The sequence below is a fragment of the Elaeis guineensis genome, chromosome 1 (genome assembly GCF_000442705.2).
Source record: "Elaeis guineensis isolate ETL-2024a chromosome 1, EG11, whole genome shotgun sequence".
Lineage (NCBI taxonomy): Eukaryota > Viridiplantae > Streptophyta > Magnoliopsida > Arecales > Arecaceae > Elaeis > Elaeis guineensis.
The window spans coordinates 131,081,577-131,107,970 of record NC_025993.2 but is presented as its reverse complement, the minus strand read 5'-3'; the positions used below and the strand labels follow the sequence as shown (position 1 = coordinate 131,107,970).

General features: G+C 35.3%; 1 non-coding gene and 2 pseudogenes across 1 annotated transcript; 2 read left to right on the top strand and 1 right to left on the bottom strand.

Annotated features, from left to right (window-relative positions):
* The first annotated feature begins 2,135 nt into the window (after positions 1 to 2,135).
* LOC105035276 (zinc finger protein CONSTANS-LIKE 14-like) lies at positions 2,136 to 6,414 on the top strand (annotated as a pseudogene).
* On the top strand, positions 3,803 to 3,876 carry TRNAN-GUU (transfer RNA asparagine (anticodon GUU)). Its single transcript has one exon. It is a non-coding gene; the product is annotated as a tRNA-Asn (tRNA).
* A 7,524-nt stretch (positions 6,415 to 13,938) lies between the features above and the next one.
* Positions 13,939 to 26,394, bottom strand: part of LOC105035277 (glucan endo-1,3-beta-glucosidase 14-like) — a 32,041-nt pseudogene continuing 19,585 nt past the window's right edge.

Here is a 26,394-nt window from a genome sequence, read left to right as displayed (position 1 = left end):
ATACCATGCTTACCAGCAGTGGAGATCATCAATCTATGAAAAGGTGATGAGTTCTAAACTCTACCGACATAATCTAAAGGTTAGATCAAATTCAGGACATCGATGTGATCGATGCAGTTTTTTATTTTATTTTAAATTTTATATGTAAATTTTTTATATCATAGATCCTTAATGATAGTTTAGATCTGATCTAAGGCATTTTAGAAGATTAAAATATTTAATCTTTTATTATTTCACTATAAAATTTTAAAATACATGCTTTAAACTATCCATTTTTTCTTCACCTCCTATATCGAATCAAATAGTCCTAAGGACTTCATCACATAACTGGAGTTCAAAATGAGATGAACACAGTGATGAAAAATTAAATAATATTTATTAATTAAATAATTCATATACAATTACAATGATAAGCACAACCATTAACAGGCTGACGATTGGCTTTGGGATACAATTTCCAATATCTGCAACTACCGAAATGACAAAACAGCCGGAGAACTTTCGACTAGCAGCAAGTCGGGGCTCGAGACAGCACGTGATGACTCCCTTCATCCAACGTGACAGATCACGTGATAATATACATGTTGGACCATCTTGAACTTAAGAGTGGGGGGCAACTATTGGGACAAGTCAACCGACCCCCAACTCCGACTCTACATCGACCGCATGAGTACATAACGCTGACTCACAATCGACTGACCGACCGATAGTCGGCTACTATCAACCATCAGCTAACAATTTGGTTAACTTCTGACCGAACACTATCTACATATCAGAGTTTCCAACCGATACGTATTCGGATCTTCTACCGACTTATTAGTATTACCTATGGATAGTCGGCCTATCTGTCCAATACACTCTAACCGTTATGAACGATTATCGACTATGTATCATGGCCATTAATGAGAATAAACAGCCTATAACTTCACGATTATGGTCCGATAATTTAGCACTATAAAAGGTGAGACCACGTGCTCAACAATTACATCAGAATTATTTATAAAAGGAAGATAAATAAACAGAATGGATAAGGCAATTTGGGCTAAGACTCTGCCACTCTCAATATTTTTATTAGCTATTCACCAACCTCCTCTCTGATTTAAGCATCGGAGGGTTCCTACAGGACACAACTCCGGTCCGTGAGGATTTTGTCTTGCAAGTGCTCTTTACCAGTGACAGGTGACAGGAGATTGGCTGCAACAATCATGTACCGAGAACATCTACAATTATTTTCATTAATTATCAAGATTACATAAGGGGCCAGCTATAGGGTATCATTGTAGATGCCAAATCTAGACTAAATATGATCGTTCAAGGTATTTTTATGATCAAATCCTGTATATTGATATATTTTCTTTCCTTCCAAGTTTGAAGATATTACTACCATTAGTAGTAATAGTGGCCAACGGATAATATTGTTGGTGCTGCCAGTGGAAGAGTTAGAGATATGGAAGAAGAAGATCGAAGGAGAAGAGAAAGAAGAGATGAAAAAATTTAAAATAATTAAATATAAAATAGTAATAAATGATTAATTTAGAAAAAAGCTTCATGAAATCAAGATCATTAGTTCTTCGTTAGATTTATCCGATAGTGTATAATGTATACAATGCACAAAATATAATTATTTTAATTATTTTTAATATATATATATAATAAATATAATAAAATAAACAAATAAAATAAAATAAAATATTATTTTGAAAAATCGCAACCCATTCATAGGTTTATAAGCTAGTTATTAGTTTAATATGCCATGAGATACGCTCATCCCGCGGACCGCCAGCTCAGCAAAACGCACGAATTGCTTTCCCTCCAATTGTATGACAAAAACCACACTGCAAGTCCCTTTTTATACTGAATTGTAGATAACTTGCAGATCTTCCCCACGTAAGCGTTTTACCGAATCATGACCGTCCACTTACTCCAAAGCTCATTCTACATTTAAATTCCAGATTACGTGGCAAGAATCTAGCAGAAGCTCATAAAACAGCTTCTGTGTGAGCTTCTTCTATACGATCAGATCTCCACTCTGTATCCTCGCGCTTGCGCCCTCGTTCCTCTTAACTGTAAAGGCTAAGTCGAAGAGAGGAGGAGGAGGAGGAGGAGGAGAAGATGAGAGAGAGATTCTTTCTGAATTCTAGGGTTTCGGTTCGGGTTTCCGAGATTTCTAGGGTTTGGCCGGAAATGGTGGACGGCGGCGGTGATCGACGGGCAGCCCTCTGCGACCACTGCGGCGAGGCGGCGGCGGTGCTCGACTGCCGACCCAACGCGGCGAGACTCTGCCTCCCCTGCGACGCCCTCATCCACGTGGCCAACCCTCTTGCCCGCCGGTACACCCGCGCCCTGCTCTGCCTGAACTGCGCCGCTGCCGCGGCCACCGCCCTCTGCACCGCCGACGGCCTCGCCCTCTGCTCCGACTGCGACTGGGACGCCCACGCCTCCCCCCACTTCCGGACCCCGTCAAGGCCTTCTCCGGCTGCCCCTCCGCCCTCGATCTTTCCGCCGCTTGGGGCCTTGGTCTCTCCGCGGGGAAAATCCCACCTTTCACCCTCCGGGATCATGAGCTCTCCCACTGGAATAACAACTTGACGGCTCTTGATTCAATTCCTGCCGCTGATCCAGTGCTCGGGAATCTCTACGCCCCCTATGCCAAGCACCCGAAGAGCTCGTCGAGTGGCGGAAGGGGGAGGCAGGAATTATTGAGGCAGCTGGTGGAATTGGCTGGAAGGGAACCGGTTGCTGTGCTGGTGCCCAGCGACCTGAGCCAAGAACGCTGAGCAGGAATGGTGGTGGTTGGGAGGAGGAGGAGGAGGAGGGCCAGGCAGTGGAGTAGATGGAGTTCACCTGATTGCTGAACTTAGACTTGTCAGCAAGCAAAGGTCTCAAATGAAATGAGAGGCTTGTGGAAGATGAGGACTTGATATGGGATTGTAGCCCTTCTGAACATGTTACTCAGGTTTGATACTCTTTGCCAATTCTGTCAATTTAGCACCGTTCTCATGAATCAATTTTTAAATTTTTTATTCAAATATTTCATCTCTCCTTGTCCAAACAAAATGAGACAATCTGAGCGGAAGGTCCGCATTTTAAGAATTGGTCTGTTTTATGTTATTTAGATTTCAAGTAGTGAGTTATTTCTCTGGATTTATGAGAATTTTGTTCTTTATCATACATTATTGGATTCAGGAGAAAAGAAAACAATGGAGAAAGACAAATGGTTGATCATGATTTAGTTCACAATGTAAAATTTAGAGCAGGCACTAGCGCATTCTTCCAGATTATAAAATAGGAAATGCTTGATTGTATGTGCTGGAGTTTCTTTAATTATTAATTGAATAAGATATGCCATATCTGTCTTGTGGCTTGGATCGTATCCTGGTTTTAAGTAGCCGGTGAGGAGAAAGGGGTGATGTATCGGCTCACTCTTATGAATCATCACATAAATTAAGCAAAAATTATAAGATAAGCATAAAGCCACGGTTAGATAACTTTATTGGAGCCTATGGAGTGCTTTGCTCAATAAGTACATTATAGAAAAACCTCTTCCGCAAAGGTTTTCTTAAGTTTCTTCTGATATGGACATGAGTAATAATATGAATTGAAGTAACTATTTCCTAGTAGTCATCTCCTTCATGAATGCACTTGTGATGTCCATAAGTCCTGGAGGCACATGGCAAGCACATCCTGATTGCAAGACTTGAGGGATTAGTCATCAATACAAGTTGTCTTAGTTATTCATTGTTGTTAGAGACATGTTTTAGATTTTAGGTGATATTGGAATGGTGTAACATTCATCCCACAGGCTGGAATAGCTCAGTTGGTTAGAGCGTGTGGCTGTTAACCACAAGGTCGGAGGTTCAAGCCCTCCTTCTAGCGAATTTTAACCCTTTTTTCTCATTCTTTTTCTTTTTCTCACCCTTTTCTTGCCTGAGTCTGCTTTATTTTTCTTTTAATATATATTTGGCTCCATTTATTTTAATATCTGTATGGCTTCATCTTCTCTTTTTTCTTGCCGTCTCCTTACCTTCTGAGTTTTGTCTTTTTTTTCTAAAAAAAAAAGTGAGAAATGTATTTGGCTCCATTTTTTTGTTTTATTATATCTATTTGGCTCCATTTCACATTTTTTCTTGCCTTCTAAGTTCAGTCTTGTTATACTACTGAATCCCATTCTATCTACTGCCTTGCAGATATGGGATTTTAATTTAGGAACATTAAGAAGTCATGATGAATGTTCTCCCCATGAAGTTGGATATTGTAAAAAGAGTGCTAGTTTTACGATTAATAGTTCCAGTGATCTTCTTAAAGATTGTTCCTTTGCAACTACAATGGTGTTGGAAGATGTATATGACACAGATTGCCCGTCAGCAATTGAGGATATCTTATCTACTTACAATTGCCCCATCTCATCTCATAATGTAAGTCATGCATCTATTATATTTATTTATTGGAACATCTGATGACCTTGTGGTATCTGTGAAGAATTTATATGCTTGAGGATGTCTATTTTCCAGTAGGAATTCATCTCATGTCCTGACAAATGACCAGTAAAAAGCATATATTGCCAACTAAAAGACAAGCATGTAGCATCAGTTAAAGAAAGCATGGAACTATAAATTCTAAGCTCCTATTGTTTTCATCATCATTCTTGTTCCATTTTCTGATCGTTTCATTTCCTGACATGCTTTTAAGTCAGGCAATTTTTGATGAGGCATTGGTGTCGCTTCTAAAAATTAAATTGATGCTTTTTTTTTGTTTGCTTTAAAAAAAATCTGGTTCTGCTATCTTAGTAGTTTAGAATACTTGCATGGTAGAGGAAGTTATCTACTGGTTGTGTTTTTCATTCTTTATATAATAACTCATGAATAGTCTAGCTCAGTGCTGGAATTTTAAGTTTATATGGCAGGCAACTGTTCTTTCATTACAGTTTCAGTTTAATTCTCTTGATTATCTTTAGAAGTAACAAAATTCGACAATTAGAGTAACTTAAAGAAAAGCTGAAAAGAAGAGTTTATCACAAACCTACTAGCAATTCTGAAGAATTGGAACAGAAGCATCTGGATGAGTAGGTTTAGTTTGTTAATCACAGATATCCAGCATCTTATGTCATATGCTTGATTATACATGGCAGAAACTGGAAAATTTACAAATATACGGACAACACACCGCCTAATAGCAGAGATATTTAAAACTTTCAAATGCAAAATGTAAAAGATCAATTCATGTCAATTTGAAGACAAATGAAGCTGTTGTAAATCATAAATGGAAAGCAGACTTTGGCTGGGAACTTAACAAAGTCATAAAATGTCATTAAGTGGGTCTTGGCTGCAATTACATATGCGGCATGTTTCCAAGCCCGACAACATCCATATCTATCATTGATGGTAAAAGAATTCTGGAAGACAGAAAATCACATGGTTTATAAAGACTGCAGAAAGGATGTACCTTTACAAAATCTTATTCTTAACCAAGCTTGTCAATCTGTTTGCTTCGACTGCACTTACCATGACAGATGATTGTGCATTATTCTGCGGATGAAATTTGATCCTTGAGTATTCTTTAAAAGTTAACCCTTAGCCTTTTGGAGCTGGCCACTTAGTATCACACATTCCACTGTATTGGGGAAGTTTAGATGCAACTTGCTTGATTACTTACTTTATGCTTGATTGCATAGTACTCTGTTAGATGTCAGAGGATTGTACGGAGAAAAAATTAGGGTGGAGTAAACCTTTCAAGGCAAGTAAATAAAAGACTACTTTGTGTTCTTTGTTTTATGGATAATTATCTGGGCAACCTTTCGTACATGTGGAGCGAAAGAGTGTAAAAGAAAGCATATAGATCACTTTATTTAAAAGCAAAACAAAGATACCCTTACTTTGCGCTCCTCTCTCCTCTTCAGCTGAACACAGCACCGAGGAGCAATGGCAAAATAATGTAACCAATTCAGCAAGCCAAAGGACAAAAACCTTGACTATGGTTTGGCATGCTGGTTCCTCATATGATCCTGGACCTGTAGGCAAAAGCAAGGAAATTTCCTTTGGAGAACAACCCCACCATGTCAGAAATGAAACAGCAAAAGAAACTAAGAAAGTTGACAGACAGTTATTGGCTCAGTCCAGGGGCAATGCCATGTTGCGATACAAAGAGAAGAGGATGAATCGCAGGCATGACTTGATCCATTATCCGCTTCCAATTGTTGAGCCATTCTCTGATGCAAAGTTTGTAGGTCATATTTCTTGCTAATGTATAAGCAGTTCGTATGTAATCTTTTTGTGTTTGACTGATGTACAGATATGACAAGCACATTCGTTATGAATCTAGAAGGCAAGAGCAGATTCTAGGCTGCGAGTGAAGCTTCGTTTTGTTAAGTCAACTGAAGCTTCAATGCCGAAAATTGTAGTTGAAAACGCTTTGTAATCAAGACATTATTGGTTGTATATATTTTCTTATTGCCGTTGCTGATGCAGCTGCTATTATTTTCATGTTAATCTCTCTTATTGGACTTAATAAAAAAAAAATTAAATTTTAAAATATTCTTCTAAATTTAGTCTTTTGCTTCTATTCTTAAAATACCCTCCACTAAGCTAAGATATTGTTATTTCTTTTTTTTTTAACTTGTGAGTAGGCACATACAATAAACATGGATATGCATGTATCATGTATGATTTTAACCATATGGTAGTAAGTATGAATGAGCACTTACAATGTATGAATGGCATGTATTATATATGACTAACCAACATAGTAGGATATCATTAGTTTGTCTTTAATATCTATATCTTTATTTTTGCATCAAAAATAAAAATCTTGGCTACTCTACACAATAGACTCTAATGAAGGACAATGATATGTTAACAAGAAGAGAGATGAAGATGATTGAATTCAATTGATGCTGCATATAATTTTGAAATATACATAAATCTAATAAAATATAAAAAAAATTATAGAGACACCTCTTTAGGTTTAGGCCATTATCCCAAAGCTTAAAGAGTGTCAATTAGCCATTAAAACTTCAAATTTATTGCAAATGATCCAATGTCTATTTAGATTTTATCATCATTAATGAAATAAAAAAAAATAAAAATATCCTTACTCTAAAGAAGTTGTTCTTTTGATCTATTACTTACACAAATCTCAAAGCACTCCATTCTCTATCATTCATTCATATGCATAGATCTTAAAGCATCCAATCCTTTGTAATTTATTTATTGATATAGATTTTAAAATACTCCGGCCTCAATTATGCATCCACATGCACAGATCTTAAAGAATTTCATTCTTTGTCATCCATTATCTATATAGATCTAAAGTACTTCATTTATGATTCATTTATTTGTACAAATCTCAAAGCACCTAGTCGTCTATCATCCATTTGCCCATACAATCTTAAAAAACTCTATCTCTATTATCCATCCATTTTGTATGAATCTTAAAGTAGTCTATCCTCAGTTATTCATCTACTATACAAACATTAAAGCACTCCATAGTATATCATCTATCCACTTGTACAAATCTTAAAATGCTCTATCCTTTGTCATCTATCCATTTATATAAATCTTAAATACTTTATTCTATATCATCCATCCTCTGTCATGTATTTGCCCACATAAATCTTACAACTCTTCATCTTCTATCATCCATCCATCTATACATATCTTAAAGCACTATATCCTCAATCAGATATTGGCTCATATAAATCTTAAAATACTCTATCTTCTATCATCTATTTGCTTACACAAATCTTAAAACGTTCCATCTATCATCCACCAATCTGCATAGATCACAAAGCACTTCATTTTCTATTATATATCCATTTGTACGAATTTCAAAGTACTCCATTTCTATCATTCATCTGCTTATATAGATCTCAAGGTGCTCCATCCTTTGTTATCTATTTACTTATAAAATCTTAAAGTAGCCCATCCTCTATCACCCATATCCGTTTGCAAGATTTCAAACCACTTGATCATCTATTATCTATTCATCTACACAAATCTAAAGCACTCTATCACACTCTATCATTTATTATTCATCTATTGCACAAATCTAAAAGTGCTCACTCTTTTATCATTCATATGCTTGCATGTATCTTAAAGTACTTCATCATTTATCATTTATTTGTCTCACAGATCTCAAAGTATTATTTTTATCTCCTTTTCATTTTGACCAAAACAAAAGTCTCTCTCTACGTAGTGGCAAGGACAATTATAAAATTTTATAAAAATTAAGCTATCAGTAATCCTTACGTGGTAACGTTCTATAATGGATAGATGGCTGGACCATATTGCAATGATTTTAAAGTTTTGGGGTTTAATTGACACTTTTAAACTTTTGGGATAAGCATAAATACCTAAACTTAGAGGATGTCTTATAATTTTTTTTTAAAAATATATTTAACAAAATTGATATCTTTGCATTTGAAGCTTTAACCAATAAATTTGAATTTCTTTAGAGAGAAAAAGTTTCTCAATTGTATGGTTGAATGAAAACATTAGCTGCCATTGTCTTTTCAGAAATTGAAAGTCTTTCAATCTAATTAGCACCTCAATACATTTGGGAATAGAGAAACCACCTCCATACTTCATTACTTCTCTCTAGTATTCTCTCCTTCACTAAATTTGATGTATGTCTTCATTACATCTGCAATCCTCTCTTTAGTTAGCCTTCTCTTCTTCCTATTCAATATTGATGGAGAAATAGATGATGCTCTACATTAGCTAGTAAGATGTGGTTGGCATTGTGGCTTTGATTTAGCAAGCATGTAGTCAAAATCTTCATCTTTCTTCATATGCTCATCTCCTTCTTCATAAGACTCTCTAACACTTGAACTTTGATGAATGGGTGATCATGCCGTCAATTTTTTATTTTTTGCTACCACTCAACTTTGATGAAATTTCTATCCTTTTACAATTTCAATTTTAGAAAATTTTTATCATTAGTAAACTATGTTCAAGTAATGAATATTAAAAAGGAAAAAAGAAAATGTATACCTTTATACAAACTAGCTACTGCATCATTATGGATGAATGACTTATGTTACCACTTCTTAAGTTTGGGATTTGCCTATTAAAAGAAGATAATTAGCATATGTAATGTTCAATATATAACCCATATATATATAAATCAAAGTTGGAAAGTGATGCCCAAACTTCATGGCTAGTAACTAGCATCACTACAAGAAAATACTTTTTTACTGACGGCTATTAGCGATGATAATTTTATCATTGTTAATAATAATTTTTACTGATGGCAAATGACGATCAACAAATTTGCCATCAAAAAAAAAATTATTAGCGATGGTAGTTTTGGCTTTTAGTGATGGCAAGTTGTGTCTCTAATAAGAAGTAATTTTATTTTTTTTAATTTGATTCCAGCATTTTTAGTGATGGAGTTATTTTATTAGCAATAGTATTTTATCATTGCTAATAATCAATAATTTTATTTTATTTTTAATATGGTTCTAAAATTATTAGCGATGAGGTTATCTTATTAGCGACGGTATTTTGCTGTCTCTAATAACCAAATAATTTTATTTTTTTAATTTATTTTAGAATTATTAGTGATGGACTTACTTTATTTGTGACGGTAATTTGTCATTGCTAATAATCCTAAATTTTTTCCCAAATTTCTCTCCCTATCCTGTGACTTATTAGCAATGATGTTTTGTATTATTAGCGATGAAAAGCCATCGCTATAAAATTAAATCATTATTAGCGACAGCTTTAGCGACGTAACTTAGTCATCACTAATAATGATGCCCTAAATATCCCTAAGTCTGTGATGGGCTTGATTCCATCGACCATCGCCTCCCCTCTCCTCCCCCACCTCAGATCCCCATTTTGCCCCACTCCTCCCCCCAGCCCCCGAACTCCTCCCCCCAGCTGCCTCAAATCTGGCATCCCCCCATTTTCTTAAGCTCACCTCTTCTTCCCATCTACCTCCTGGAGCTGCCTCTCCTTCTCTCCTCGCCGCTCCCCTTTTTGGATCAGACCCCTCACCACCTCCCCATTCTCCCCCCACCCCTCCCATTGTCGGATCGGGCCCCCCGCCACCTCTCCATTCTCCCCCCGCCCCTCCTCCTCCTGGATCGGACCCCCACCGCCTCCCCCTTCTCCCCCCACCGCTCTTCTTGCTGGCTTGGACCCCTTGCCACCTCCTCCTTCTCCCCCGCCCCTTCTCTTGTCAGACCGAACCTGTGACGACCTCCACCTTCTCCCCCTACTCTTGCCAGATCAGACCCCCCGCTATCTCCCCCTTCTTTCCCCACCCCTTCTCTCGTCAGACCGGACCTACAGCCCCATCTCCCTCCTTCGAAGCACCGAACCATCAGAGTGCCGCGCTGCCGGATCCATGCCGCCATCGCACTATAAGTGTTAGTGACGGCGAACATGATGGCTCCATCGCATTTGCCACATCCTATTTTCATTCTTTCAAATTTTAAATATTTAAATTTAAAATTAATTTAATAATAATATTATTAATAATATTATTAATTTTAATAATATTATTATTAATATTATTTAAATTAATATTATTCTAAAGAGGTGGAATCACTCTGGGAAGCTCTCCGATAAGAGTAGTGCCTACTGCCTTCGATGATAGGGGTTTGAGGTGAGCCACCGTCGGATCGGCTCTGGTCCGCTGATCTACTTCGATGGCGGTCAGAATAGCTCAATGATTGGATTCTAAGTCCTAAGTCAGGTCCGAAATCTGAATAAATTTTCAGATCAAACTCAAGGAGGGGTTGGCCTAGCCAAGTCCAGTCCATTTTCAGTTCTACTTACAATCCCGCTTGGTACTTTGGAACCTCCAGGATGGAATGCTTGGACGCCATACTAGTATGCTCGTGTACCTAATCATTTGGCATGCTCCAAGTTCACATGCACGGGATGCACGTCCAGACCGTCCCCATTTGCGATGATCTCCTTTACTTAGAAATTCAGTATTTTAAAAATTTTAAAAATATTATATTGCATATAACGATAGATCTATTTTTTGATTAATGTATATATTCTATGACATCGTATATTTATATATTTTTTATAAGTAGGAGAATTATATATATTGGTCAATTGACTGTCCAGTTTGGATAGTTTGAAATTGCAAATAATTCTATACATAATTACAGTAATTAAATGATATATTGAGGATTTGAGAAAAATTTTGGATAGTATTTTTTTTAGTTCTCCTCATATATCTTCAGCTGTGTGGGGAGAATTAAGAAAAAATGCTATTCAATTTTTTTTCGACTCCTATTGCATATCGTTTGATTACTGTAATTAATCTATAGAATTAATGTAATTCCTAAATAGGATAAGACTTTATATACCTATTAGTTGATGATAGGATGCATTTATTATGTAAACTATTTTAAATGATAAAATATTTGATACGTATTTTATCTTGTATTTATACATGCAGAATTCTTAGATAATGTGTCATGGACCATAGTTGGATGGACTATCGAGTAGACGGGGTGACTTCTGCTGAATATACGAAAGGTGTCAAGTACTTCTGTGATTATGATTTTGAAAATACTGCGCTCTTAGTTCAAGGATGAACTCATTGTCCTTATAAGAGATGTGCTAATAGAGAAATGCTTGATGGGGATACAATAATTATCCATTTATATAAAAGTAGATTTATGTCAAACTACAAGTATTGGTACCTATATGGAGAGACGTGGGAGACAATTGCAAGATTAGAAGTGATCAGTAGGACAGGAACATAGATAGAATGGTAGACATGATTATGAATGCGGCTAGTCTTGAATTTGATGTCAATATGGAGGACAATCCAGAAGCTGGTAGGATATCGATTTGAGACTCCTCAAGATGAGGAGGCTGGTCGTTGGATCTTCGAGAAGGTGGCCACCAGTAGATTCTGAGATGGGCTATACAGTCTTAGATAGTCTGCCAAATAGCACTCCAGTTTCAAGTCACCATCAGATTGGATGTCTTACACAGGTCACTAATACAGACGGATATATGGGAGATCCTCTGCGATCAATGGAGTACTGAGAAGTATTCTGATAGGCGGTAGAGGGCAAGGTAGAATCGATCTACCCAGCAGCATCTGATCAAGCACACTAGCGGCTCTATTGGCACATATGTTATGGCTGACAGATTGGTAAAAATTCTATCCTTAAATTAATTTCATATTGAATTGATCATATATATATTTTGATTAATTTAATTTTATTATTTATTTATAATAGATAGGTAGCTAGGCTGTGCACCAGGACAGCTATAGATATGGAAGCCACACACGAGTCTAGGAGGACTAGTGATTACTTATTCATTTTCGATAGATCACGATAATAATTTAAAATATTATTTATTAAATTTTATATATACTGATATATATAGATTAATAAATTTTTAAACTATATAGATGGATTATACGGAGTCTCTTATATCGCAGCACAGCGATGATCCATCCTTTCAGCCCCTTCTTGATCTCGAGGGATGGCTTAGAGCCACGAAAGGGTGAGTAGGAGTCGGGTCATAGGATTCGACCACAGCTTCGACCCTCCACCAGCTAGAGGATTTCATCAACGTCCTCCTCTCAAGGCTCAACGACCCAGGCATGGGCTGACGCATATGTGGAGGTCATGTAGAGGCTTTTGAGCCAGCGACCTCAAACTTTCGAGAAATCATTTGCGATATGGTCGTTGAGATTCTTTGAAATCCGTATCTACACAGTCAGCTGGGTTTGTTGTCATAGCCATCATAGTAGATAAGTCTATTAATAATTTTTTTTACTTATTTTAAATTTTTATATTTAAAAGCTTCACATGTTTAGACTTAAGTTCGGAAAGAAGATCTAAGGGATAAAAATTAATCTAACCATCTAAATGATGGGCCGAGAGTGTCTATAGCTCCATATCATCGAATGAAATGTGTAGAAATAATCTGTTTCAGAATCAAAATAGTATATCAAAATATACGTCTTTGCATCGATATATACTCTTTCGTATCAAAATTTATTAATAATACTTTATTTTTTCTGTTATAGGATACTGAGACATCCGACTCTCATCCACCAGTTGCTGAAGAGGATATACAGGAGTAGGAAGAGGATGAGAAAGATGACGAGGAGGATCGTATATGATTTTTTTTTTGATATGTATGTAATTTTGATACTTGTAAAACGTATCTATATGTAAAATTATATAATTTATATTTTAATATAATATAATTAATTTTATATTTATGATTGTGTTACATAATTATTATTTATTTATAATAAATTTTAAAAAATATTATTGCTTATTACTGTGATTAAAGTATATTTTAAAATATTTAATTATAATTTTTTAAAAAAAATAAAAAATTATTAGTGACGGTATTAGCGATGCAAACTACCATCGCTAATAGTTTCAACGAAACTACTGTCACTAATAATTTTCTAATAATTTAATTAAAAAAATTAAAATTATTAGCAATGAAATTTTATCGCTAATGCTGTCACTAATTATCTTCATTAGCGATGATGGATTTACCTTCACTAATAATGGTAATTAGCAATGAGATTATTTCGTCTGATTTTTAGCGATAAGAGTCTGTCGCTAATAGAAAACTGACCATTAGCGAGATAATTAGCCATCACTAATAGTCTTTTTTTTTATAGTGCATTCCTTAGCATGATCTCATGTTATTCACTTTTATTTTTGGGTAAATTACACTAATACCCCTTAAGTTTAGGTCAGTTATACTTACACCTTTTGTACTTTAAAAAGTATCAAATAAATTTTTAAAATTTTCAAAATTTTGAAAAACCGGATGGTCACTTAACCACTGACGGTATTGCTTTTCGTTACAATGGACAAAAATACCTCCCTTATGGAGACCGTTTGAAATGGATTTCGCCCACGTCCCTCCCATTCCAAAATTTTGTAGTTGGGTTTCTGTCCTTCTGTCATCCTTTCTCCGACGAATTCTAGACAACCCAGTCATGCAAACCCATCCTTCCATCATCCTTCCGCCGTCCTCTCTTCAATGAGGTTTCCAATCTCCAAACCACCATCTTTGGTCTGCGTGGAGTCCCTTTCTTCTTGTCTAGCCTCTTGAGCAAATTATAATTATAAGTTCTTGCATTCTGAGCGGTAGCTCCTGTTTCATCTTCATCCCCTTTCGAAGCAACCTGTCTCAGAAACCCGGATTTCCATCTCCTCATACCCTGCTGCTTCCAAAGCAGCATATGCTGCATTTATCTGAGCAACAAACATATTGTCGTAGTGCAAACCAGCCTTTGCACCATACACTCTACGATTTGGCAGGAAAAGAGCATAATTAATATCTATATTATTGGGGTCACTTTGGTAAGACAAAAATGGATATGTGTTGATAAAGAAGGGAGATCCAGCCTTTGAGAATAAATCCAAGATTGGTTTCATGTATTAGAGAACGTTCTCCTTGAAAGTACATGACGATGGAGGATAGGATTATCAAACACTGCCTGAGAGTGTGGAGTCAAGACTTCGATGACATCTGTCAGTTGAAGCTCACTCAGAGCATTATATGCGTTTCTAGTAGCACCATAAAGAGCTTCTGCCAGATCCTGATCTGATCCTCCCAGCACTTCATTCCCTACAGCGATCCCTCTGATATGTGTGTCATGAGGCAAATATGCTTGCACGTTTTCCTCAATCCAGTTGACAGCTTGGTCTTCATTCGTACTCATATTTTAAGATATTCATTGGGAATTACCACCACCAGTTCAAGCCCGGATCCTTTAAATGCCTCCAGAACACTGTGATCTGCATCATAGATTCTAGCATTCTTTATCTTTGCTTCTTTCAAATATGCCACAACAGTTTCAGGTGGAAGAATGTTATCAGCAATTCTGCCATAGTTTATTCCATAGGTTCTAGTAAACGCCTGAACTGTCACAAGGCCTGCGCAACAGCACAAGCAATTTCACTAGCTGGGGCGTATTGACTTAAAAATTTGACAATCATCTCCAATGTCTGAACTTAAACTATTTCCACATGATACTGATTACCCAAACAGTGATACAATGCCAGCTGAGTATGTTCACCTTTCAACAAAAAAACTAAAGTTTTTTTTTTTTTTTTTAAGAAAAAAGAAGATAAAAGAAAAGAATGCAACTTGAAGTATGGTCTGGCCGATGTTTTATGTTTGAAGTGGATAAAGGAGAAGGTAGGCGATAACAGAGATATAGTATGGTCAAGAATTAACTAGGGATCCTAAGCTTTGAACACAACTTACACGAACTCAACTAGTTTTAGTTTCGACTCGGAGAACAAAATTACCATATGAATTTGCAAACCTCTGGAAGGTAAAAGTAAATTGCTGAAAAGAATTACCATAGTCGGGATGAGCAAAGAGATAATTTTCAGAAGCGGTGGACCAGGAGAGGAGGAGAAGAGACAGACACCCAAAAATCGAGATGCACCTATTATGGTCTCGACGCAAATCCAAAGAAAGCCCATGAATAACTCGTGCATATGTGCTCGAGAAATCAAGTGTTGCCCAGAGATAGCAACTCGGGGGGATGAATTGAGTTCTTTAAATCTTTTAGCCAAATTAAACTCTAAGGTAATTATGTACTTCAATTTAAACCTAACTTGAGTGATTGTATGGTGATTACAATATGTAGCAATGGAAATAACTTAATGAATACAAGCTAAGAAAATAAAACAAATAAGAAGCTAAAGTACAACACAAACACACAAAGATTTATAGTGGCTCGATATAACCCTGCATTTACATCCACTCCCTAAGTTCTCCTTGAAAATTTTACTATAATCCCTCTAATTACAATATGTTTATTTTTTTGGGCTCACAAACAAATCTAGTTAATTTTTCAAGATTTTCAACCATAATTTTACATCGATAGTTTTTCTAGCTCACGATCAATCCAGTTGATTTTTCGGACTCACTAACTAAAATCTTATATAATTATTTTCTAGGATCATAATTAAATCTAATTAATTTTTCAGGCCAACCAACCAAAACTTACAACATCCAATTACGGGCTTGGACGAGCCTTAATCTCAAGTTTCTTTTCTTAAAGAAACTTGTAAAGAAATCAAAATACAAAGATAAATAAATTCAGCATAAAATAAAAATAAAAGAAACTCTTATAATGTGTGAAGAAGAGGTTGAAAATTGATCTTTGAAAGTTTGATCACTCTTCTTTAAAGGCTGAGAGAGTGTTGAAGATATTGTCGAAGAATGCTCTTGAGTGCTCTCTGAAATGATGCTCAGATTAATCTCTTTTCTCTTTCTCTTGGATATTCAATGGAGCTCTCATAAATTTGAAGATTTTTCTTTGTAAATCCACTCATCTCTTTTTTTTTTCTTTTGATTCTTCACCTTTAAATAGATTTAATAATAGTTGAAGAATGAGTTTGGATAATTGGAGTGAAAAAAATAGCCGTTGGGAGTGATTGGGGGCAAAAAACTGCAGTTCCGAAAAACTAGCCATTACAGTCATCGGGTCAACTCAACTTTTCTTTGAGTCGGCTCAAAATTAGTCGTTACAGTCACTAGATCGACTCAACTTTTTACTGAGTTAGTTTAGTTACTATTGTCAGAAAATTCAGCTTTCTATCTTTTGCTGCCTTCTGAGACTGAGTCGACTCAGCTAGCGTGCCAAGTATGCCAACATACCGAAATTGACTCAAAATTTTCTAGAGTTGATTCAAATTTTTTTAATATTATTTTTTTAAATTTTTTATCTTTCAAATTTAAATTTTTTGACCCCAATCTTATCTAAATATATTTGCTTCCTTCAATTTCATTTTCTCTTTTTCTAATCTTGCTTTCTTCTTATCGATCCATCCAAACTTATGTGAATTTGTTTTTTTAAGTGTTTTGGCATGGTATCTTAAAAGGATTTCTTCTTAAGATAAATTTTTCATTTTCAATACTTAAAAAATCCTACTCTAATCTTGAAATATATGATTTGAATCATAATTACTCAAAATTTGATAATCATCAAAATCAATCATAGGATCAACAATCTCTTCCTTTTTTATGATGGTAAAATTTTGAGTATATGCATAATTAAAAATAAATAATATGCTTCAATATATTTTGCTAATATGTATCATGAAATAATAGAATAAATGCATGAATGCACACTTTATGAATGCTTCATTCGAAGTACACATTTAATATCAAAATACTCGTTTATATGATTTCAAGTAAGTACATGAGTATATCAATCAATTTAAGAGCATTTCAGGCATTTTTAGCATATACTCATCCTATCTCTCTCCCTTTTTGACAGCATTAAAAAGTTTATGGGAAATAATTTAAAATGAATCATCAAAATCAACAAAAATGTATCAAAATCAAAGATGTATCAAATTCAGATCGATTCAAATGAATTATCTCCCCTTCAAAGAAACTTATCTTTTGATTCAAAATATGCTTAAAATATCTTTTTTTTTTTCAAAAATCAACTTGAATTCACATACCAATGATCTCCTTCTTTTTGAATGAATATAATTTTTTAATCAAATTTTCAAATAAGTACTTTTAAGCTTCAAGAGAAATAGAGCTTGTTGCAGTCAATCCTCGAGTATGCCTGAGTCTGGTGATGAGCGACCCACAAAATAAGTCCACACTAACCGAAATTATGTCCAACGGAGATCTTCTGATGCTTAAATCAACAGAGAGTGATGAACAGTAGAATTAAGAATGGAATTTGGTAGAGTTTTGCCCAGTCAAAAAGCCTCTTAACACTGTTGTCTCCTTACCTCCCTTTTATAAGCATTTCGGACATAACCATCGAATACGTGGAGCTCCATTTATTGTGGCATGATAGGGTAGTTAATCTCTATTATCGGGTCATGATCATGGAGTTAGTGGGTGGTTTGTACCTACTAATGATCGTGGTCTAGAGCAATTATCCATGATTGTAATGTTATAATTGTAGATTCTGATATCGATTGGATGTCGATAATCTAAATGTACCGACTGTATATCAGCGCTTTTGGTGTACCGACTAGCCATCGATCGGTAGTTCTGATAAACCAACTGGCCATTGATTGTACAGGCCATTGAGATGGATTGCTATTGCCTGGGAAGGTGGTCAGGAATTATCGATAAGCAATTGGCTTATCGATTGATAGTCGGCTATCTATATTCTACGATGTTGATAGAAAGTCGGATGATGAATCATGTAAATGCTACAGTCGAATCGGTAACTTTTTTGAAGATCTCATTTTGTTGGTCCATCACCTGTTCCTGACACTGAGTTGGATTGACTGACCACAAGTTGGGGGAGCTATCGTTGAATCAGGGAGGGAAGCAAGTTTGATTGCCCCAACAGTTGTCCTTCACTCCCAAGTCCAAGGTGGCTTGACACACTGGATGATGGGAGTGTCATTTCGAGCTCCGATTCTGCAACTATTTCAGCTGCAGACATTAATGATCTCCTTGAAAATCAAAAGTCTCCAGCTGTTTTATTATTTCGATGGTCATGCAATCATCATTAGGATGACTAGTCAAGGAAATGGTTATTAATATTGCAGTCGATTAGACAGTCGGACGATTCGATTGATTTGATTTTGGCCAATCGGATGTTGCCACACATCCAACGATCATTGGCTCCTGACTATTAATGCAGATCATGCCGATGTGTCTTGATCAGGCGATAGGTGCGTTGAAAGATCCGAACAATGGTCAGTTTGAATGTTGCCATGCATTAGAATCTGGGACAATCTTGATTTGAGCAAACCTAGCCGGCCATCGATGGGTTCTATATATATAAGGTCGCTTTCTCCTCTTTCGATCTTCCACTCAACTGTCTACAACCATTCTATAATCAAGAGTTTTCCCTTGGGTGTTGAGAGCTTCATCTTCTTCTTCCCCATCTTTGTGATTTTTAGGATTTCAGGTTGGCCTTTTGTCCTTCTCTCATTTCCTTTTTTCTTTCTTTTAGTTTCTTTTCCACCATTATCAATGGCTAGTAGCAGTAGAAAGGGCAAAACTAAGGTTAGAGAAGAGGATAGACCTGTAGACCAAATTTCTAGCCTTGAACCACTCGAGGTAGTTGACCGGCTGGTCTGGTTGATGATTCTCTTTCAAATCTGAACGTGGAAGCTTCTTCCTTGTCTGAACCCAATGTCTTTCAGCTCCAAGAGCAATATTGCATCTTGAAGTGATTTCAGCTTTTTGTACTTGGTCCGGATGGTTGGATGAATTCTCCTCCTTTTGATCAGGTAGCGATCTATGTAGGGGACCTTCAGCCAGTCTTTGCTTTTTGATTCCAGACTTTGTTCGGAATCTTCTTGATTATTATAGGATTTGTCCTACCCAATTAGCCCCGAACTCCATTCAGTTCATCATCAGCTTTCCCTTGTTGTGTCATATGATTTGACCAATCCTTGACTGTCTCTCTTTTGTGCTTTCTTCATTCTTTGCCCACACCTTAAGGCCAAGGGGTGGTGATTTTTTGGCCCGAGACAAAATCTATCTTTCATCACCGTTCTCCCTTCTTCCATTCATGGATGGAAGAATCAGTTCTTTTTTGCTTTTTCTTTTTCGGCTTAAAATTTTTCAACTTCTTAGGGTGCATCTAGATTGGGCCCAAATAAAAATAATCGAGTCGATGTCATCGATTGAAAAGATTTTCTGCATCTGAAAGATATGAAAGTCCCTCCATAATGGAAGCTACTAAAGAAGCAGAACCTGTATGATGCCAAACTTAGTTGGGCACATTCCATAGGTATAGCATAATGTGCTTCGGCTCTTTTTTTTTATTTGACTTCAAAACTTTGTAGCTAAGTCATTGTCATCTCTTTAATAGACATGAGACTATCAGCTATAAGATTCGACAGGTTGCAGCTAGGAAGAGGCCTATCTGTGCGGGTCAACTCGGGGTCCAAAAAAGAGTCGGATCGAAACTCCTTTGGTGGCATCAGTGGTGGTTTCTGAGGTCGGCACTAATTCTATCATAGTGCTACCAGCTGACGGTCCTTCCACCATTAGAAGTGCCTCCGCTAGTCAAGCAGATAGGTGGTGATGATGCCATAATTGCTGAACCACCACCGGTAAGAACAACACCGATGACATCTCGGGTGCCGTCACCATCTTAGGTGCCATCTACACCTGAATGGATGGTGGTGCCAGTCAGTCAATCATCTACTAGGAACACGGGAAGGCACCAATCGAGGATGCTCCGAAAGATTTTATGGAGCACTGTGATATTCGGGTACCTACTGGGGAGTCGGCCTTGTAGAATTCGAAGCTGGCTAAGTAGCTTTTGGAGGCTGCACTCTTTCGATAAACTGAGAGAATAGGAGTCAAACTGTGTGTAATATGTTTTCATCGTTTACCTGACAATCCTCAGCATAAGTCAATATCCCTTTTTCCTCTTGCCTTTCTTCTATTTGTTTTTTCTAACTATTCTTTTCCTCTCTTCGGTTGGTGCATGATATGTCGGCATTGAAGCAAAGGATGGGGGAGTTGTTATCCTTGAGAATAATAGAAAAGGATATATTATCGATATTGGTAACATTCATATCACCATTTCTAATTTTATTCAAAGTATTCTATTGGTTGATGGGTTAAAATATAACTTGCTTAGCATTAATCAATTTTGTGATAAGGAATTTAGAGTTGTTTTTGAATGATCATTGTGCATTATTTCTAATCTCAATGACCATGGTATTATGTTCATTGGATAAAGATATGACAATATCTATATAGTTGATCTAGATGATCTTTCTATGAAGAATGGTCAAAATCTTGTTGCAATGGAAGCCAAAGTTAATGAGATTAGTTGGTTGTGGTGTCATAGACTAGGTCATGCCAGTAAGAATTTACTTTCAAAACTTAATAAAAAAGATTTTGTTAAAGGTTTATCAAAGATAAAATTTAAAAAGAATTGAATTTGTGTTGCTTATCAATTTGGAAAGCAAACTAAGAGTTCTTTCAAATTGAAAGGTGTTATTTCAACTTCTAGATCTTTGAAATTATTTCATATAGATTTATTCAGACCAACTAGGATCACAAGCCTTGGAGGTAAAAGATATGACCTTGTAATTATTGATGATTTTTCATACTTTACATGGATTATGTTTTTAGCACAAAAGATGAAGTATTTTCTACATTGACTAAGTTTTATCACAAGATTTTAAATGAGAAAAACTTGTCTATTATATGCATTCATAGTGATCATGGAATCAAGTTTGAAAATAATTATTTTAAAAGTTTTTGCAATGAAAAAAAAATTGAACATAATTTTTCTACACCTAGGGCACCTCAACAAAATAGGATAGTAAAAAAAAAAATTATACTTTAGAAGAAATGACACACATCATATTGTGTGAGAGCGATCTTTCAAGATATTTTTGGATGAAAGCTATTAAACAGCATACTATATTTTAAATTATATTTTGATTCGATCGATTTTGAAGAAAATACCATATGAACTTTAGAAAGAAAGAAAATCAAGTATTAGTATATTTTTATTTTTTAGTTGTTGATATTTTATTTTAAATAATTAAAAAAATAATTTAAATAAATTTGATACCAAGTCAGATGAGGATATCTTTTTGGGATACTCTACATCCAACAAGACATATAAAGTCTTCAACAATGAACTCTTATTATTGAAGAATCTATCTATATAGTTTTTGATGAATCTAATGATAAATCTTCTAAAAAGAAAGATATATTAGATGATGATGTAGAAAATATAAAAAAGAAGATGGATGATCTCACATTAAAGGATGATTCTCAAAATAATGAAGAAGATCAAAAGGAGGATAAAGAAGAAAAGGTTCGAAGAACTACTCCAAGACAAGGAGATGAATTATCCAAAGAGTGAAGGTATGCCATGGTCATCTAAAAGACTTAATTATTGATGATCCATCTCAAGAGATAAGAACTCATTCTTCTTTAATAAACATGTATGATCATTTAGCATTTTATCTCAAATAAATTCGAAATCCATAGAAGAAGATGAAAGTCATGTCAACTGGATTAATGCAATGCAAGAAGAACTTAACCAGTTTGAAAGAAATAAAGTTTCAACTTTAGTTAATAGATCTATTGATTTTTTTGTAATTGAAACTAAATGGATATTCAAAAATATATTGAATGAAAATGATATTATTGACAAAAATAAGGCTAGGTTAGTTGCTAAAAGTTATAATCAAGAAGAAGGTATTGATTTTGATTAAACTTTTGCTCTGATAGCTACATTAGAAATAATAAGATTGTTACTTGCATTTTCATGTTTCATGGATTTTAAACTCTATCAAATGGATATTAAAAGTAAATTTTTGAATGATTACATTACTGAAGAAGTTTATGTAGAACAACTATCTAGATTTGAAAATCATATTTTTTCTAACCATGTTTACAAGTTGCATAAAGCTTTATATGATTTAAAACAGCCCCCTCACGTATAGTATAAGAGATTAAGTAAATTTTTGCTAGACAATGAATTTACTAGAAAAAATATTGATAAAACTTTATTTTTGAAAAGAAGAAATGATGATTTGTTAGTATTATAAATTTATATAAATGATATCATTTTCGATACTACTAATGATTCTCTTTGTTAAGAGTTTGCTAAATTAATGTAGAGTGAGTTTGAGATGAGCATGATGAAAGAGCTAAATTTCTTTCTTAGACTCCAAATTAACTAGACAGAAGAGAAAATTTTTATCAACCAAATAAAGTATATAAAGAAAATACTGAAAATTTTGAAATGGAGACTACAAAATCAATTGGCACACCCATGAGTCCCTTATATAAGCTTGACAAAGATAAATATGGTAAGAATGCAGATATTAAATTACATACAAATATGATAGGATCACTATTCTATGTTACTGTAAGTAGGTCGGATATCATATTTAGTATTTGTATATATGCTAGATCATAGCTATTACCTTGATGCTAAAGAAGAGTTTGATCCAATACTTTATTTCTGTCCTAGTTGATCTTAATTCGACATTAGAAGTATATTGATTGTTTCCTAATAACCAAATATTTTTTTCTGTAAATATTGCATATTTGATTCCATCTATAAATCTATTTTCTTCCCTATCAGTAAATCTTAAGAAATCTCATCTACTAGCTGTTAAAAAGATTTTCAGATATCTATCAAGTACTCTTAATAATGATGTATGGTATGCTAAGCTTTCATCTATAGACTTAATTGGATACTCAGATGCGGATTTTGCTGGTTGTAAAATAGATAGAAAAGATACTGATAAAACTTATCAATTTTTTAGAGTTAACTTAATCTCATGGTTTAGTAAGAAATAAGATAATAGTATCAATGGTCGAAGCCGAATATATTATTGTCAGAAGTTGTTATGCTCAAATTTTGTAGATTAAGTAATAACTTGAAGATTTTGGTAATAAACTTCACAAAATTTTCATAAGATGTAACAATACAATTGCAATTAACTTAACTAAAATTCTAATTCAATACTCAAGATTTAAACACATTGAGATAAGACATAATTTTATAAGAGATCATGCGCATAATGGTGATGTAATGCTTGAGTTTGTTAGCACTGATAGTCAATTTATAGATTTTTTACTAAGCCTTTAAATGAAGATGGATTTAGTATGCTTAGGAGGGAGCTAGGATTTTGCAACCCCATTGACTAGATCATTCTCTCTCTCTCTCGTGTCAATCAAAACTTCTTGATTTATCTTCATTTGAACTCATTAGAAAAGCCTTGATGTCCTTAAGCATCTATTTTTTTTATTTGAAAAAAATAGGATATTCTTGACTCATGCTCGGGTTGACTCGAATGAAAATTTAGGTCAACTCGAATGAAAATTCAGGTCAACTCAAGTGTCGAGACCACAATTCTTAAGGTGGAATCCGCTATTTCTCTTCTATGCCTTAACTCTGTTCCACAGTTCCAAACCCATCGTTTTCTTTTCCCAAACCCTAGGAATAGTGTCTCCTTTGATCCTTACCCTCCATTTGTCCTTTGTTCCTTGATTCCTTCTTAGATTTAGTGGGATGGGTCCATGGATGAGGGTTGTGCACAAATTGAAGTGTTCTTTGTTTGAGGCATTCGAGGAATGGCTATCTAGGGCTCAAACAAAAGGGAATTCTTTTCATGCAACAGAAGTGAGTTGACTCGAAGCTAAATCTGAAGGAGAACCTAAGCGTGAACTTGACGATCAATATAACATTACCCCTCCTTCTCAGCCCTCTCCAATAGAGAAAATGGCAGCCAGGGTGATTGCAATGGGGAGAAAAAATTACTTCAATTTCTTTAAGAGATATGATTTTCTGATGGGTCAATGAATTGAAGCCATGGGATGAAGAAATTTTTGTAAATTAGATCTACCTATGTATCCCCATCTAGTTAGAGAGTTCTATGGGAACTTGAGAAGAGGATCAGGAGAGATTATTTCATCAGTTAAAGGAATTTGGTTTGATGTTTCTAAAGATAGGCTAGCTCAGATTCTTGGACTATCTAAAGATAGAATTGTATTTGAAAGGCTATCTGATCAGAAGGAAGAGGCATGATTTATTGGGGGGAGAGATGACATTCTAGGAGATGTCTTAGCCAACACCCTACCCCTAGAAATGAGGTTATTGCATCATATGATCAATAGGATTTTCATTCCTAAACTTGATTGATTTGACTTTGTATCTGAGAGGAAGCTCATGGTTATGTCTTACATTGTTTGAGGTATGCCCCTAAATCTACCTTGTATCATGATGCATCAAAGGAGGGAGGTGGCTGTAAAGAAAAAAGTCTGTCTACCATATGGAATGCCTCTCACCCGAGTCTTTTTGGAAGTGAAAATTTCTCTAGAAAATGAAACTTGTAAGAAGCTACCCCAATTTGATGGATATGATGACAAGACTCTGAATCATATGGGCTAGAAGTCAATTGGAAGTAGATGGGTTAAGAAAGTTTCTAGTCAGGAGAGGTGAGAGCGATGAGCAGAGGAGGTTAGAGAGCCTTCTACTCCTGCTGCTCCAGCACCTTTTGTTGGAGTTTCATAGTTTCATGCATGCAAAATTTTTCAAAACAAGTATGTAGTGAAATTTTAAAATTTTTCAGATTAAATCTAATTTAATCTAAGCATGCATAAGAACAAATCTTAAAATTATAAACAGGATCATCATATGTGAGATAAGATTTAGATATATAAATTAAATAAAAATAAATAAATAGAGAACATACCTTGGCATGGATTGATCTTCATCGTAAACTGATAATCATGAATGTCTTTCGAAGGTCCATTGTGGCCGCACAAGCATCCTACCTCTATGGGTATCTACATGAGAATCTGATCTGATCAGAAGCTTTTTAATCTCATCGGAGTGCTAGCTCCCTTACAGAGATCACATCTTGACAGTTGAAATTTTTTTTTTCTTAAGACACTCTTAGAGAAGAAGAAGAAGAAGTAGAAGGATCATGATCTCTACGCTAGAGATCATGAGAAGAATCCTTTCTTCTTTTTTCTTCCTAAAATTCATGCATCAAATCTCTACAATAGAGATGTAAGAATTTTTGTCCAACTTTTAGACAAAGAGAAAAAAAAAACTTATATCTAAATATGGACAAAAGAGAGAGAAGAGATTGTCCTAACAACTAACTTTTGGTTGTGTAAGAAAGAAGGGATATGAAGCAAGAACAAACCTCACACCCTCCACCCTCACATCACACCTCTCTCCCTATGAATTTTCCATGCACAAATCTACTCTGGTTTTGGTGTCAAATCTGATCTCTATCAACCACACTAACCAACCTATAAGTCCCTTGTTTAAATAGGCAAAGGGGAGTTTAATTTTGAGTAGGAGATAAGAGTCCAAACAACTTAGGACTCTTAAATTTTTGATGCCGCCCACAACTAGGGTTTGCACCCAGATTTTACATGAAAAAAAGAGGGGATTTTCTATTTTCTTACATGCTAAAAAGAGGAGAAAGGATGGCATTAAAAATCTGGTGGGTGTGGGTTATTTGTGGCGTGAAATCTGGTTTAACGTGGGGGCTGTTTTGGTGCATGAAAGGAGGAATTTTAGTCCACTTAGGACTCCTATTTAGGTGGCAGGTTTAAACCAATTTAAACCCCAACCAATCCTAATTATATTAAGACCTGATTAGATCCAAATAGATGAAAATTCAAATTTGATTTGGAGCCCAAACTATTTAGATTAGATGTCACCTAATTAGAGAAGGAGTCTTAGTCCTTTTGGACTCTTTCTTGGTGCTTGAGTCAAATTTAATTTAATCACAATCCAATTAAAATTTGGTACACCCAAGAAGATGAGAATTTTTAGTCTAAATAGAAACTCATACATCCTATTCTAATTAAGAATTGAGTCAAACCCAAATCGTAATTCAATTAGGAATTATCCTCTGATTCAATTTGGTTATCTTATAACCCAATTAGGGTTGATCAAATCAAACCCATA